Here is a 15,000-nt window from a genome sequence, read left to right as displayed (position 1 = left end):
TAGCTGAATAAGAATTATTATTATTATTATTATTAAATGCTAAGCTACAACCCTAGTTGGAAAAGCAGGAAGCTATAAGCCCAGGGGCCCCAACAGGGAAAATAGCTCAGTGAGGAAAGGAAGCAAGGAAAAATAAAATATTTTAAGAATAGTAACAACATTTAAATAAACATTTCCTATATAAACAATAAAAACTTCAACAAAACAAGAGAAAGAGAAACTAGATACAACAGTGTGTCTGAGTGTACCCCCAAGCAAGAGAACTCTAACCCAAGACAGTGGAAGGCCATGGTACAGAGGCTATAGCACTACCCAAGACTAGAGAAACAATGGTTTGATTTTGGAGTGTCCTTCTCCTAGAAGAGCTGCTTACCATAGCTAAAGAGTCTCTTCTACCCTTACCAAGAGGAAAGTAGCCACTGAACAATTACATTGCCGTAGTTAACCCGATGAATTCAAATTTCCAGGAGGGATAAAAGAGGCGAGCACAAAAAATGAACTGGAATGAGTCAAGCCCTCCGATGCCTGTCGGCTCAGTGACCGCCACCAGCCAGGTTGAAACAGGGCTCCTAATTCCGCCTTACGTAACAACGTCGTTTCTTTTACCGTTCAAGTAACAGCAAGGGATAAGCGACCTAATTCGCGTCCCGGTCCTCAAAGGTCCTCAAAGCGGAAATGACTGTCAGCGATTTATTTCGTGGATTAAATGCATCTATATCGCAACGGGGCGATTGCAAATTCAAATCTTGGTAGAAGCGACTTATATTCCGGTTCAATTAAAAGGTTTGAAAGTATTCCTTTTGAAGTTACGTTACTGTAAAGTACATGCCTTTTGAAGTCAAATTTTTTCTGTGGAACAACAATAAGATGGGTACCATTAAATCAGTGTAAAATAGATCAGTAAATATATATATATATATATATATATATATATATATATATATATATATATATATATATATATATATATATATGCATCAATATGTGTATATATAAGTATATAAGTATATATATAATATATGTATATATACACACAATATATATATATATATATATATATATATATATATATATATATATATATATATATATATATATATCACCAAGTCATAAAACTCACAAAAAGTACACACGAAGAAATGTTGCTTATGCATCGCAAAATTATGTATAGATACCTAAAGCATTAATTTTACACCGCAAAGCGTATAATACATGGCTACACGAGCGAAACACAATTTCAGAATGTCACAAAAACGAAAGCCAAAAATGTCCACCCCAAACAGAGACACATTAAAACCAAGCGGATTTACAATAAGCGCTGAATTAAGCACACACACTTAGTTGCTAAGCTACAACACAAAGTTATAGTCACATTATATATGATCAACATTACGTCACTGATTCGCTCAAGTTAGTTTATAATATTTTGAGATGTTTTTTACAACTTGATATGTCATTATACGTATAAGAAAATAATTTAAAACTCACCTTTCTATATCCACATTTCCAGTTTATAAATCTGTAAGCCACACACAACACTGAGTCATTAAATGAATTCGATTAGTTGAACGAAGCTAAACGCATTAAAGCTAAGATTTATATGAATCTGGTTTATCTCATTTTCAACACACAATGATGACTACAGATGGTTTTAATTTGATTTTAGGACAATTCACAGGTAGAGAGCATTAAGAGAAATACACTTTTATATGCTAAGACACATGATAAATTTTAAAGGGTTAAAACTGCACCTTAGGTATCGGATCTCTCACTAAAGGCACAAAAGCTAGGGTTCTAAACTGAGGTTTTAAAGAGGAGTTTTTTTTTTTTTTTTCTTTACCGTTGACGAACACGTACCCTGAGATCAGAAGCGTTAGGAGCGATCCCTTCACTGTCCCAAGAGCGTGTGAGCCGACACAGACCGAGAAATGCATGATAACGTTCTCCCGCCCGGCGGGCGGCCAGGGACTATTGGGGGTGGGGGGGGGGGCTTGTAGTTTTTAACGGGGGAGGCGAAGCGGGGGAATTAAAACGCTATACGTTAGGGGAAGTAAAAAGTAATATATCTGGTTTCTGATCTTTATAAATTCAATGGAAATAGACAATTCTCTCTTCTGGTTTCAATCGCCGGTCATAAAAAAGTGATCTTTAACGGTTGCAAAGCGTCTGTTGGCAACGTTGGGTGTGGTGGTCACGTGACATTGCCTAACCAATGAACATCACCCGTTCCCGAGACTATCCCCATCCCCGGTCCCCTCTCTCGCGGCGGGACGACAATCCACGCTTTTCAAAAATGGAAATCTCTCCTTTGGAAGGGAAATTGTTCTTTAAATCTTCATCCATGAAAGGTAAGTCGTTTGAATACGTTTCTGGATTTTATTAAATATTCCCCCTTATGAATGTTCAGTGGTGTATACAGGACAGAATTTTATTGCGTTCGTCCATTAATGGTCTCAATTATGAGTCTTGAATTCCAGGAAATATAAATAACATATAAGAAAAAAAATTGCCATTTTCATTTCAGAGTGCTTTGTTAGGACAAAGAACAAGAAAAGTCGTGGAGTCATAGCCAAAACACGATGAAATTCAAGATTAATACAGAGGAAATGCCTGAAGCATCATTCAGTACCGGCGAGATCAATGATAAAGAAATGTGAAACTTTAAGAAATTATCTAGATTGCAATGTTGTTTCAAAGTGTCTCACATATTGTTCTGTTTAAACAAGATAACAGAGGATTATAACACTTAGCCGTTTTAAAGAGAATATGGACATAAGTAAGCGGGATAATATCCATTATCTAGCAGCAACTTCCATTCACCGAAAACGTCAGTATTTGCCGGAGTGACTGATGCTACTCTGGTCTCTTCGCCGAAATGTCAGTCTTGTCAAAGTTATTTTCACTCTTTCGCACTCCTTTTGAGGTTAAAAAAATTAAATTTTTGTGAATATATAACATTATTTTTGTTTTTTACTTTACTTAGAAAGTTATTCGATCAATTTGATCGCCGACAAAAACATTTCGTCAAAAAGTCCGGCCGGTTTCCTGTTTTCCCGCCAAGGAATGAACGGTAGGGCGACTTTAAATCTTGTCCAAGGTCTGACCACATCCTTTATTGATATTATTACGGTTACTATCATTATTATTGTAGTTGCATTGACAGGTGATTCATATTCACATTGAATTTCGATCAGTGAGAAAATTCTGTGACGGCTTTTTCTTTGCGACTTGCACAACTAATAGAGGAAAAAATAGATTTATGAATATAAAATAGTTTTGCTCAATATTTACATCAAGTTATTCTTGCAAACAATGACGAAATTTCGCATGAAATGAGCACTCACCATAATGAACACAAAAAAACACTTGATGCTAAGACGCTAAATAAAATCTCGCGTAATATACTGCAATCATGAGACGGCCTTCAATCGTTTAAGAACACAGCACAGCAGACAGGCTATAGAGTAGACGTAGTATACAACTACGGTGAGTAAAGTTAATATGATAATTACAGACCTCTAGTCGGCAGTTTATGAGAAATTTTCTTGTTAAGTCACTAAGTTAAACTGTCGCTCATATTAATTTTGTCTCATGAGAATCTTGAGGCATAAATAATTCATGGAAATTGATCATGGGGTAGATGGAAAACAGGAGGAGTTGTCCTGTATTACTACCATCACTAGTGTACGCGACCCGACAAAAAGACGGCTAAATGTTTAGATAGCTTAATACACACACGCATCCTCCTCTCACCAGGGAATGACTACTACTAACTACCCATATATATATATATATATATATATATATATATATATATATATATATATATATATATATATATATATATATATATATATATATATATATATATATATATATATATATATATATATATATATATATATATATATATATATATATATCAAAAAAAGTAATTTTTATTTTTCCTAACATACTTACCGAGAATTACTTCCTTAGGAGGGTCCTTGACCTCTCTCAATCTCGACCAAGATTTCCCGCGCTACCCCCCCTATCTCGCTCCCGATAGTTTCTACCCCCGCCGCCAGGATAAGTCCTGCGGCCCGGATTAGGGCAGGTCACTGCTTTTCCCGGGTCAGGATCTCATTAAGTTCTCCGTTTAGCCCGACCCGGCAATGGAAGAATGGCACTCGGGGACGGAAGGGAGGGCCATTACCCGGAAGTAATTCTCGGTAAGTATGTTAGGAAAAATAAAAATTACTTAAAATTTTTTATTTGTTCCAACACGAATACTTACCTCGAATTACTTCCTTAGGAGACTTATACTTTAGGAGGCGGGAGAGCCATTCTGCCACTTGGTTAGGCACATGGTGCCTGGAGGGCTACGTAATGCGGGGGTACAGAGAGCGGATAGGGGGTAACAGCGGAAACCTTACGCTTATAATTTAAGGCTTACCTCTTGACATCTTCTCTACTGAGTCTTCTTCTGAAGAAGTAGGGACGAGTCTATTCACTGGTGGGGACGTCTTCCAGCCTGCCACTACACAGCTTGGAGGGCGGCGATGACTGTCCCAATGGAGAATCCATCCGAAGACTTTCTTGAGTAGTCTTTGAGGTAGTGGGCCGTGAAGGTCGACTGGTGTGACCAAGTGCCGGCCTGTAGGATCTGCCCCACTGCCATATTTCTCTCAAAGGCCAAGGAAGTGCTCAGGCCTCTGATGTCATGGGGACAGGGAGTGCCTGGTACTGCCACCTTGTCTTCTTCATAAGACCTAGTGATGACTTGTCTCAGCCAGAAGGAAATAGTGTTCTTGGACACTTGCTTCTTATTAACGCCTGAAGAGACGAAGAGGTTCTTGGCACCTGGGCGGAGATGGGCCGTCCTTTCCAGGTATTTCCTGATCGTCCTGACTGGGCATAACTTCAGGTCTTCCGTATTGCCTGTCTTGGGGATGGCCGGAATTGAGAAACCTTCAAACCTCGGGTCCCAGACTACTGGGTTCTGAGTCTTTGCTACAAAGGAGGGTACGAACTTGAAAGATACCTCCTTCCACCCTTTGGAGTGTGCCACGTCGTAGGAGAGACCGTGGATCTCACCTACTCTCTTAGCCGAAGCCAAGGCTAGCAAGAAGACTGTCTTGAGGGTGAGATCTTTGTCCCCGATATCTCTGAGTGGTTCAAAGGGCGGACGACACAACATTTTCAGGACCTTGGCCAGGTCCCATCTGGGCACTCTTCTGGCTTGGGGAGGACAGGATTGTGTCTTGAGGTCCCCAGGTCGATGCCTTTCAGGAGAAAGACTTGGCCTAAGGCTGCTCGTACTCCTTTAATAGCTGGGATTGACATCCTTATTTTATCCCTAAGGTACACGAGAAAGTCAGCTATGTCAGGGACCGAGGCTTTAAGAGGTCTTATTTGTTTTGTCGCGCACCATTTCGTAAAGGTGGCCCACTTCGCCTGGTAGACTACGGTAGAGGATTTTCTTAGGTATAGGGACATCCTCTTAGCTGTGGAGGAGGAGTACCCCTCCTTTTTCAGGAGTCGCTCGATAGTCTCCAGGCGTGAAGGCGAAGAGAGAGAGGGTTGTCGTGGAACTTGAGGAAGTGCGGTTGACTCAGTAGATCTGACCTGGGGGGCAGAGGCCATGGCGGATGGCTTGCCAGGTCCTTCAGATCCGCGAACCACTCTCTCCGGCCACCAGGGCTCTACCAAAGTCATCTTTAGGTTTTGGCAGGTTCTTACTCTGTTGAGCACGTGCCTTAGCAGCGTGAAGGGGGAAAGGCATAAACGTCCAGGTTGTCCCACCTGTGCTGGAAGGCGTCTTCTAGGGCTGCTCCTTCGTCTGGTACCGGGGAGCAATAAACCGGTAACTTGGCGTTGAGCTTTGTTGCGAAGAGGTCCATCACCGTTGAAGGATGAGTCTGGCCACTTCTGGTTGTAGGGACCATTCCGTCCCTACTATCTGACCTATCCTGCTGAGGCCGTCGGCTAGCACGTTCCTTTTCCCGGGGATGAACCTTGCTAGCAGTGTTACCTGGTGCTCGTCCGCCCAGTGCAGGATGTTTACGGTGAGGTCTCACAGTTCCTTCGACTTCATGCCACCTTGTTTCTTGATGTAGGCTACCACCGTGGCGTTGTCGCACATTAGGGCCACGGTGTTTCCCTTCAACCGACTTGCAAAGTGCAGACATGCCTTTTGTACTGCTTTTAGCTCCAGGACGTTGATGTGGAGTTGCTTTTCGGTCTCCGACCAGGTCCCGCTTGCTGTTTCCTCCCGCAGGTGGGCTCCCCACCCTAGGCTGGAGGTGTCCATGAACAGGAGAAACTCGGGGGGACAGGACCCGAGGGGCATCCCCTTGAGGGAGTTCGACTGGCATCGCCACCAATTTAAGGCTGCTTTCGTGTCTGGAAGGACTGGAATCGATGTTTTCTGAGAGCCTGTCTGGGACCATAGAGCCTTGAGGTTCCATTGTAAGGGTCTAAGCCGTATCTTCCCTTGGGGGACTAGCTTCTCTAATGAGACCAGATGGCCTATCAGCCTCTGCCAGTCTTTCGCTTTCCTGGGAAGCCCCGACAGGAACGGCTGAATGATCTTGACAAGGTTCTGTATCCTGTCTTCCGAGGGGAAGGCCTTCCCTTGCACGGTGTCCAACGTCATCCCCAAGTACCCCATTCTGTTGGATGGAGTTAGGTTCGATTTTTCCAGGTTGATAATGATTCCCAGACTCCTGCAGAAACGGAGGAGGTCCTTTCCTTGCTCTTCCAAGAGGGCCTTTGAACTGGAAAGGAGCAACCAGTCCTCCAGGTACCTGATGAGGCGGATACCACGTTCGTGAGCCCATACTGAGACTGTCGCGAAGACCCTCGTGAACACTTGAGGGGCCGTCGACAGTCCGAAGCAGAGGGTCCGGAACTGCAGGATCTGGGAGCCCCATTTCACCCGGAGGAACTTCCGACTCGATGGGTGGACCGGAATTTGGAAGTACGCATCCTTGAGGTCGACCGTCATCATAAAATCTTTCTCCCTCAAGGACATCAGGACGGATTTTGGGGTGTCCATCTTGAAGTCCGTCTTCTTGACGAACTTGTTGAGGGCCGACAGATCTATCACCGGTCTCCACCCCCCCGTTGCTTTCTCCACCAGGAACAGGCGGCTGTAGAAGCCTGGCCCTGGGAGAAGGACTTCTTCCATGGCTCCCTTCTCCAACATGGAGGAAACTTCTTTTTGCAGGGTAGCCCTTTTCAACGGGTCCCTGGGAGCTAACCATTCTGTTTGGGTGGCTGGAATAAGAGGGGGTGAATCCGCTATGAAGGGGATCCTGTAGCCTTCTTTCAGGACGGACACCGTCCAAGCATCCGCCCCATGCGTTTTTCATGCTTGCCAATAGGGTCTGAGGCATCCCCCAACCCGAGGCTTGGGCGGGAGTAGGGGCCCTCTCCCTCTACCTTCTCCTAGAGGGGCGGCCTGATCTGCCCCTTTTCGAGGCGGAGTAACCCGACCTGAAGGAGCTGGCAGAAGCTGTAGCTCCCCTGCGGGAGGGCTGTGGAGTTGATGTCCAGTAATAAGGAGGCCTCCTGGAGGATGTTTGCTTGGGGACGTTGGTTTCTCTCCTCTTGGACACCTTCTCCATCAGCACTTCTAATTCCTTCAACGGAAACAGGAACTCGCCTCCTAGGGGTAGGGTGCGAATCACTCGCGCCTCTCTGTCCGGGATTTTTCTTAACACTTTGGAAAGCACTGTGTCCCGCTTTCGGAGGACCCAGTTGGCCGTCAAGGAGAGTGCCTGATATGCCATAAATTTGAGGGCTTTCCCCCCCGAGGTGAGAAGGTCTGACAGGAGACCTTGTTGTTCAGGGTCGTCGGGGTCTGTGGAGGCCTGTACATTAACCAACGTGGAGGCCCACCAGTCCAGCCATGAGGAGACGTTAACCATGTCTCTCGACATCTCCTCCATCATGCCGGCTTCAGAGGGCGAGAAGGACACAAGGGCTGAATAGGCCCTTTCGTCCGAGCCGCCTTGTCCTAGGATATCCACGGCTGGGTCCACCCTATAGGGGCCTGGGCGCCGCCCTTCCGGGATATAAACTTTGCCCTGTAGTTTAAGACCCTGGAGGAGTTTGGAGGCACTCTGGGACTTGGGGGCCTCCGCACTGCTGGCCACCAAGTTGTCGATGTACTCCTGTCCCAGTACTAGGTCTGGGGCGAGAGGCAGGGCCAGAGAGGACTTCGGAAGGACGTCCCGGTGCGTATATCTCAAGAGGCTCGACCTCCAGGCATTCACCTTCGGCGCCGAGGGTTCCGGAATTCCATGGATCCTTCTGACGAGGCCTACCACTCTTCTGTAGGTGGAGTCCTCCGACGGGGAAGCCTCGCCTCCGTCGACCGAGGCCTCGGCTTGGCGGAGGGGAGCAGTGCTTGGGTGGTAAACTGGCCGCTCTCTACTAGGTCCCAGGGAGGACGTCCCGCAACCGTAGGGCGCACCGTACGCGGTTGGGTCTCGCCGTAGGGCGGGTGCCACCGACTCCGGGAGGCCTTTCGACTGGCCCAAGGCTCTGGAAGCGGAGGACACGGTCCCGGTGGGAAGACCCGACCCCGGAAACCGGTCCTTCCTGCTCGACGCCCGACCCAGATGGGCTGGTTCGGTCGGGCTGTCTTCTCGGAAGCGCGCTTCCTCCCGCCGGGCGGGGTGAACCGGAGGCCTCGAGGACTTGTGCCTGAGAGTGAGGTCCTTCTTGCGTGGCCGGTTGAGCGGTTCCATGTTGTATGTAGGCAGTGACAACTTGGAGGCTCGTTCACTGGACCGAGAGTCTGGAGAGCGGTGCTTCCTGGACTCTCCTGAGGGGACGTAGAACCATTCGCCGCCGCCGGTAGAGACCTCCCTCTTGTACTTACGGGAGTGAGAGCGTGGGCGCTTCCTACTGTGCCGCGACCTCGACCTGGAGCGGGAACGATCACTATCGGTCCGCTCTCTCTTCCGGTGCCGTTTCTCCCTGCGTTCTCCCCCGGAGGATGAGTCTGCTTCCGAAGAGCCCGAGGGTGCTGTGTGTGATACTGCCACACACATCCATGTAATAAATGTAATGGAGGGTGACAATTTAAACGAGTAGGTTCTTTAAAATCCCGTATAATAGAGACAAACGGACATAAATGAGACAAGCAGCGGGGAACAGGCCCATGCTTGTCGATACAGTGACCACTGAACAATGACTGACTTTTGTATGCACATGGCGGAAAGAAAGGCAGTGTTGACACATCTAATTACATTGTTGCCACGATGCATAATGAAAAAGTGGTCGTACAGTATATGTAATGGGCAAAGATAAATGGAAATAAATATCATTCTTCTACGAAATAATAATAAAGTAAATGTAATGTTCATAACTGTACGTAATGTAAATAATATATGGCATAATATTAGATATTTATACACCTCCCTCCCCCTTTACGCTCGTAGCAGTGTCTCAAGCTGAACAGTAATTTCTCTGAGCTAGTCGAGGTGAATGACGAGGGATATTGGAGGGTTCGGATGATGGCTCTCTTTCCTGGCCAGAACAAGGGGACACAGGGTCTTGGGGAGAGGTGTCATCACTTATATTAGCCACTGGGCGTAAATGTCGTCGGTTTCGAAACCATACACGACCACTTGGAAGGCGTACTTCATACCTTCTGGCCATTCCTCGGCCCATCACGGTACCAATCTTGTCCCATCGAAGCGTCGTTGCATCCTGTATCCTCACTCGTTGGCCGATGGTGAGCTTGGGTAGATGGCGGGCATGAGAGTTGTAAAGGCTCACAGCCTGGTCGGTTTGGGCAGCAGTGCGGCGGTCGTAATCTTCGGTCTTGGTTTGCCACTCCTCTTTGAATGATCTGGGGTGGGCTGGAACACAAGTGCGGAGAGGATGGCCATAGAGAATCTGCGCAGGGGAGCGTCCAGCAGGGTTCGGTGTATTCCGAAGCTCCATCAGTCCTCTATCAAAGGCTTCACAATCTATGTTCCCGGATGGGGCGGTCTTGAGGATAAGGTGTTTCACAGCTTTCACGGCAGCTTCTGCGTGTCCATTAGACTGAGGGTAATGTGGAGATGTGATGAGGTGATGAACTCCCCAGCGGTCAGCAAATTGCTTGAAGTCGTGGCTGGAAAATGGGGGTCCTCCATCAGTTCGTAAGCGGAGTGGAACACCAACCTCGCGGAAGAAAACACAGAACATTCTTGTAACTCTGGCTGTAGTTGTGTCACGTCCACAGGGAACAACCACAGGCCAGCCTGAAAGTCTATCTGCAATAACAAGGAAGGATTTCCCTGCTACGTGGAAGAAGTCAGCCGACACGCTTTCAAAGGGCCGGGATGGGTGGTCGTCACACATGTAAGGTTCCTGTTGCTGACTAGGGAGAAGCTGTTGGCAGGCCTCACAGCTTTCTACTTTACTCTTAATATCTGCATTGATGCCTGGCCAGAATACTGTCTGCATTGCACGACGTCGAGTAGCTTCAATCCCTCGGTGGCTGTCGTGGAGTCGATCCAAGGTGCGTCGGCGGAGGGCTGCAGGGATGACGATCCGGGGTCCGTACAATACCAATTCTCCATCCGCGTAAAGGTTGTCCCGCAGCTTCCAATACGGGAGGGCGGAAGCGTGGAGATCATAGCGGTTGGTGGGAAAGCCATTGGATACGTAGTGAACGAGACGACTGTAATCTTGATCCTGAGATGCGGCCATGCGGATTTCTTATAGAGACTTATCCTCTTCGATGATGGGTCCTGTTGCCTGGTCGTCAGTAGAAGTGGCGGTGCTGGCAACGATACGCCTGACATGTGCAGTCGAAGTAGTGCATTCTTCTTCATCTTCAGGTGTGGGGCGACTGGTTGGGGAGCGAGACAGGGCGTCTGGTATGCAAAGTTGTTTCCCTGCGCGCCATACTGCAGTGAAGATGTAGGGGGCCACTTTCATCTTGAGACGTTGAAGGCGTGGATTCTCAATAGCATCCAGAGTGTAGTGATTGAGAATCGGTATCAAGGGACGATGATCAGTCATTAAGGTGAAATGCTGAAGTCCGGACAAGTAAAGACGGCACTTAGCTATAGCCCAAGTGACTGCAAGTAGCTCCAGCTCTATGGTGGCGTAACGAGTCTCGGTATCCGTAAGGAAACGAGAGCCACACTGGACGAGACGCATCTGACCTCGGCCGTTATCTTGAAGTAGGGCATAACCGAGACCATATAGGCGTGAGGCATCTGTTTGTAGAACTACAGGCGAGGCAGGATTGAAGGGTGCTAGGACAGGAGGTGAAGTCAGAGCTGTCTTGACATTCTTAAATGCTCGCTCATGGTCAGGCGTCCAGACGAATGAGCGTTTGGGGTTCATAAGTGGGCGTAAGGGGCTGTGCTGCTGCTGCGATGTCTGGAGTGAAGTCGGCAAGTTGATTGACAAGACCCATAAACGACCTGACATCTGTCACGTTAGATGGCGTAGGAAAGTCCCGTATAGCTGATACCTTGTCAGGGTCTGCTGCAATACCATCGGATGATAAGACATAACCGCAAAAGTTAACTTTAGGGGCGGCTACAGTGAACTTGTCCTTGTTCAGGGTTATGCCATATTGACGGCATCTGGTCAGCATCTGGTGTACATGTTGTAGGTGGGAAGGGAGATCCTCGTCGGAAAGGAGGATATCATCTACAACTTTCACACAGTTGGGAACACCTTGTAGTGCCATATCTCCACGGAGGCAGTATGCATCACCTGTTGCTGAAAATCCCATTGGCCCACGACAGTGCTGGAATCTTCCGTACGGAGTTATAAATGTAGTCAGGTGGCGGTCCTCTTCTGCCAACTCCATTTGCCAATAGCCATGCAGGGCATCCGCTGTGGTAAAGTACTTCGCAGTAGGAGAGATATTGCGGACAGCATCATGGGGCGTTGGCGATGGGTGTGTAGGGCGGGCTACTTGAGAATTTAGATGGGTGTGATCCACAGTGATGCGCACACCTTTGTCCTTGGGTACCAAGACCATAGGATGGCACCATTCAGAGGGTTCGTCGCCTGCTGGTCTGATGATTCCTTGTTGCACCAAGGAGTCAAGTTCTTCTTTCACTTGATCTCTGAGAGCAAACGGAATGGGCCTGGGCGTATGGACAGCGAAGGGTGTAGCGCCAGGTTTCAGGTGAATCCTCATTGGAGAGCTTGCCATTTTCTTTAGTGGCTGGGTTTGTAGATCCTTCTTGGATATGAGGACGTCGCTGAAGTGCCGAAGAAAATAGTCCTTAATAGCTGCAGGTGACGTCATAGCAGAGGCAGGAAACTGAGCACATCTGTTGACATGTGTTACCTTGAGGATAGGCTTCGGGAAGTCCGGTGACACTATGGCAAGGGCTCGGCAATGTTCACGAGAGAGGAGGGGAGTCTGGATATCCTCATGAACATGTATGGTTGCTGAGCAAGACTTGTTGCCAAGACGAAGTTTTGCCTGGAAGTATCCTACAGCCGGTGTCATGGGAGATCCATCTGCTGTCACAACTTCTGTCATGGGTGGAGGTTCAAGGCTTACCCGAGGTATGCCGAGTGCATCCAAATGTATGGTGCCAATCACTGTGATGTCGGCTCCTGTATCGGGGATTAGCTGGATATGTGATGATATATCGCCAAATGACAGAGAGACAGTGACTGGTGTGGGGGACTCACTACCTGAGTTATCACCCACGAAACGGCAGCTGGTGTTTGACTTAGTAGTAGGAGGTGAAGCTGTATATCCAGTCTGACTTTTCTTGGTAGACATACACATCTTCTCAAAATGTCCCTGTTTCTTGCAGCTATTGCACTGAGCTTCCTTAGCAGGGCATTTCTGAGTGCGGGGCCAATGACCTGTTCGTCCACAGTTATTGCACGATGCACCAGTGGCTGGGCATTGTCCAGAATCGTGTTTGCGAGAGCAATATTGACAAGGGTCACTGTTATGAGACTGGTGAGAGCGTTGATCAGGAGATCGATGAGAAGTCCTCTTCTGTAGACGCTGGTTCTTCTTGTATGTAGATACTGCATTGACTTGGCTAGGGGAAGATGCAATGGCTGATGCAGTTGCACGTGTAGATTCGTAGGAGCGGCAGCATGTCACAAACTCTGCGAGGGTAGATGAGGGTTGGAGGGGGATAAGGCGTTGTATTAACTCTTCGTCTCTCACACCCATCAAAATTACCATCTGCAATTGCCATTCAGTGCAAGAGGTGGGGTTGCCAGTGCATAAGTCCACTTCATCAGCGAGATCCTTGAGGCGTGCGTAGTAGTCTGCAAATGATTCTCCGACAGCTTGTTTACAGGACAACAATTCCCTGCGTCGTAAGGCTTCATTTCTAAGGCTACGAAAGTGCTTCTGCAGTGTATCCAACACCTCTGTAAGGGAAAGTGATGTGTTGGGAGGGATGCCCAGTGTATGCGTAAGCAGGCGCTGGACGTCCAGGGAGATGCAGGTTCTCAGGTGAATCAGCTGGGAAGTTTGATGTAATCTATCAAGTCCAACTAATGCTGCATAATCCTCAAAACGCAGTCTCCATTGGCGAAATGCTTGATACGTTGCATCTTGTTGCAAGAGAGGTGGGGGATGGACCGTAGGCTTGCTAGAAGTTGTAGGTGTATGCACTGAGAAGTCAGGGGTTGGGGGAACAGGTGTAACAGGAGGTGCAATTATGGGGTTAGGTTGCTGGGGTTGCGATGCCGCAATCTGTCCTGATAGCAAGGAGAAAAGGGACATGAACCGCTGGTTGTCTTCCTGTCTTGATTGTTCCATCTGTAGTCTGAAGGTCTTCTCCTCTTGTCGTCGCCGGTCTTGTTCTTGCAGGCTTGAAGTCTGTAGAAAATGGATGAGATGAAGTATATCATTATTGTGGTCTCCTGACCTATTGGGAGTCAGGGGAGGAGGGAGAGTGCTGGTATCTTCATCAGCAGTGGGGATGTGCAAAGGTACTTCGTCCGTCGTCAGACCCTCCGTTTGATCCTCTGCCTGATCCTCCGTCTGATCCTCTGTCTGATCCAATAAATCAATTAGCTGTTCCTCTTGCTCAGCCATATTGAGTTTGGTGTCGTAAGAAAGCTTGAAATCAGTAGAGATCCAGAAAAATATCCAAATCGCTGTATGTGAGCGAAAAAAATCACTTTGGAGAGTTAAAAATTACAATGTTTGTCAGTGAGCTTGTGAAATAAGCAGCAGTTGGGTGAGCGAGCGAGTGTGTGTTGCGATCCGAGGGGAGGCGGGTGGGGTGAGTGAGCGTGCCTCTGGGCGAGAGCCTCGGGCCTCAGTCACCATCGATGCATGAGAGAGGGAGGACGTGAGGTGGGGCTGCTGAGAAAATGGCGCCAGAGTTCAAATGTCCTAAAAAATGTTGGCAAGGACACTAACATAACGCAACACAGCACTGTAACACACTGACACTCTAACCCTGCACTGCACAAACACTGTATCGTTCATAAGAGACACTGTAGTGAAAATCTTGAGTCACTGTAAGGGATCCAATGTGCGAGACGAGAAGTAAACAACAATGGCGGTCGTCGTCTTGGAATCCATAACGTCCGGTTACTCACTGCGCCATGTGTGTGATACTGCCACATACATCCATGTAATAAATGTAATGGAGGGTGACAATTTAAACGAGTAGGTTCTTTAAAATCCCGTATAATAGAGACAAACGGACATAAATGAGACAAGCAGCGGGGAACAGGCCCATGCTTGTCGATACAGTGACCACTGAACAATGACTGACTTTTGTATGCACATGGCGGAAAGAAAGGCAGTGTTGACACATCTAATTACATTGTTGCCACGATGCATAATGAAAAAGTGGTCGTACAGTATATGTAATGGGCAAAGATAAATGGAAATAAATATCATTCTTCTACAAAATAATAATAAAGTAAATGTAATGTTCATAACTGTACGTAATGTAAATAATATATGGCATAATATTAGATATCTATACAGGTGCCACGTTCCTCGCGTAACGACTGCCCGAGTGATGCGCGGGGGAGGCCCTTCGC

The 15,000-nt window shown here is 47.4% G+C and overlaps 1 protein-coding gene across 5 annotated transcripts in view; it reads right to left on the bottom strand.

Moving 5' to 3' along the window:
* The window catches only part of LOC137630429 (uncharacterized), a 106,959-nt gene that overhangs the window by 77,958 nt on the left and 14,001 nt on the right, over window positions 1-15,000 (bottom strand). Inside the window, exons 1-2 of one of the 5 annotated variants that reach the window (XM_068361895.1) lie at window positions 1,858-1,926; window positions 1,489-1,519 (exon numbers count right to left, since the gene is read on the bottom strand). The exons of 2 other annotated variants lie outside the window; for them this stretch is intronic. The gene's annotated coding sequence lies outside the window, so the exon portion shown is untranslated. Of the gene's footprint in view, window positions 1-1,488; window positions 1,829-1,857; window positions 1,927-15,000 lie in introns of those variants that run through there. 2 more of the 5 variants (XM_068361897.1, XM_068361896.1) reach the window with 2 other exon arrangements.

This window comes from Palaemon carinicauda, chromosome 38, assembly GCF_036898095.1.
Source record: "Palaemon carinicauda isolate YSFRI2023 chromosome 38, ASM3689809v2, whole genome shotgun sequence".
Lineage (NCBI taxonomy): Eukaryota > Metazoa > Arthropoda > Malacostraca > Decapoda > Palaemonidae > Palaemon > Palaemon carinicauda.
The sequence above is the reverse complement of the archived record's forward strand: the minus strand, read 5'-3'. Positions and strand labels throughout refer to the sequence as shown.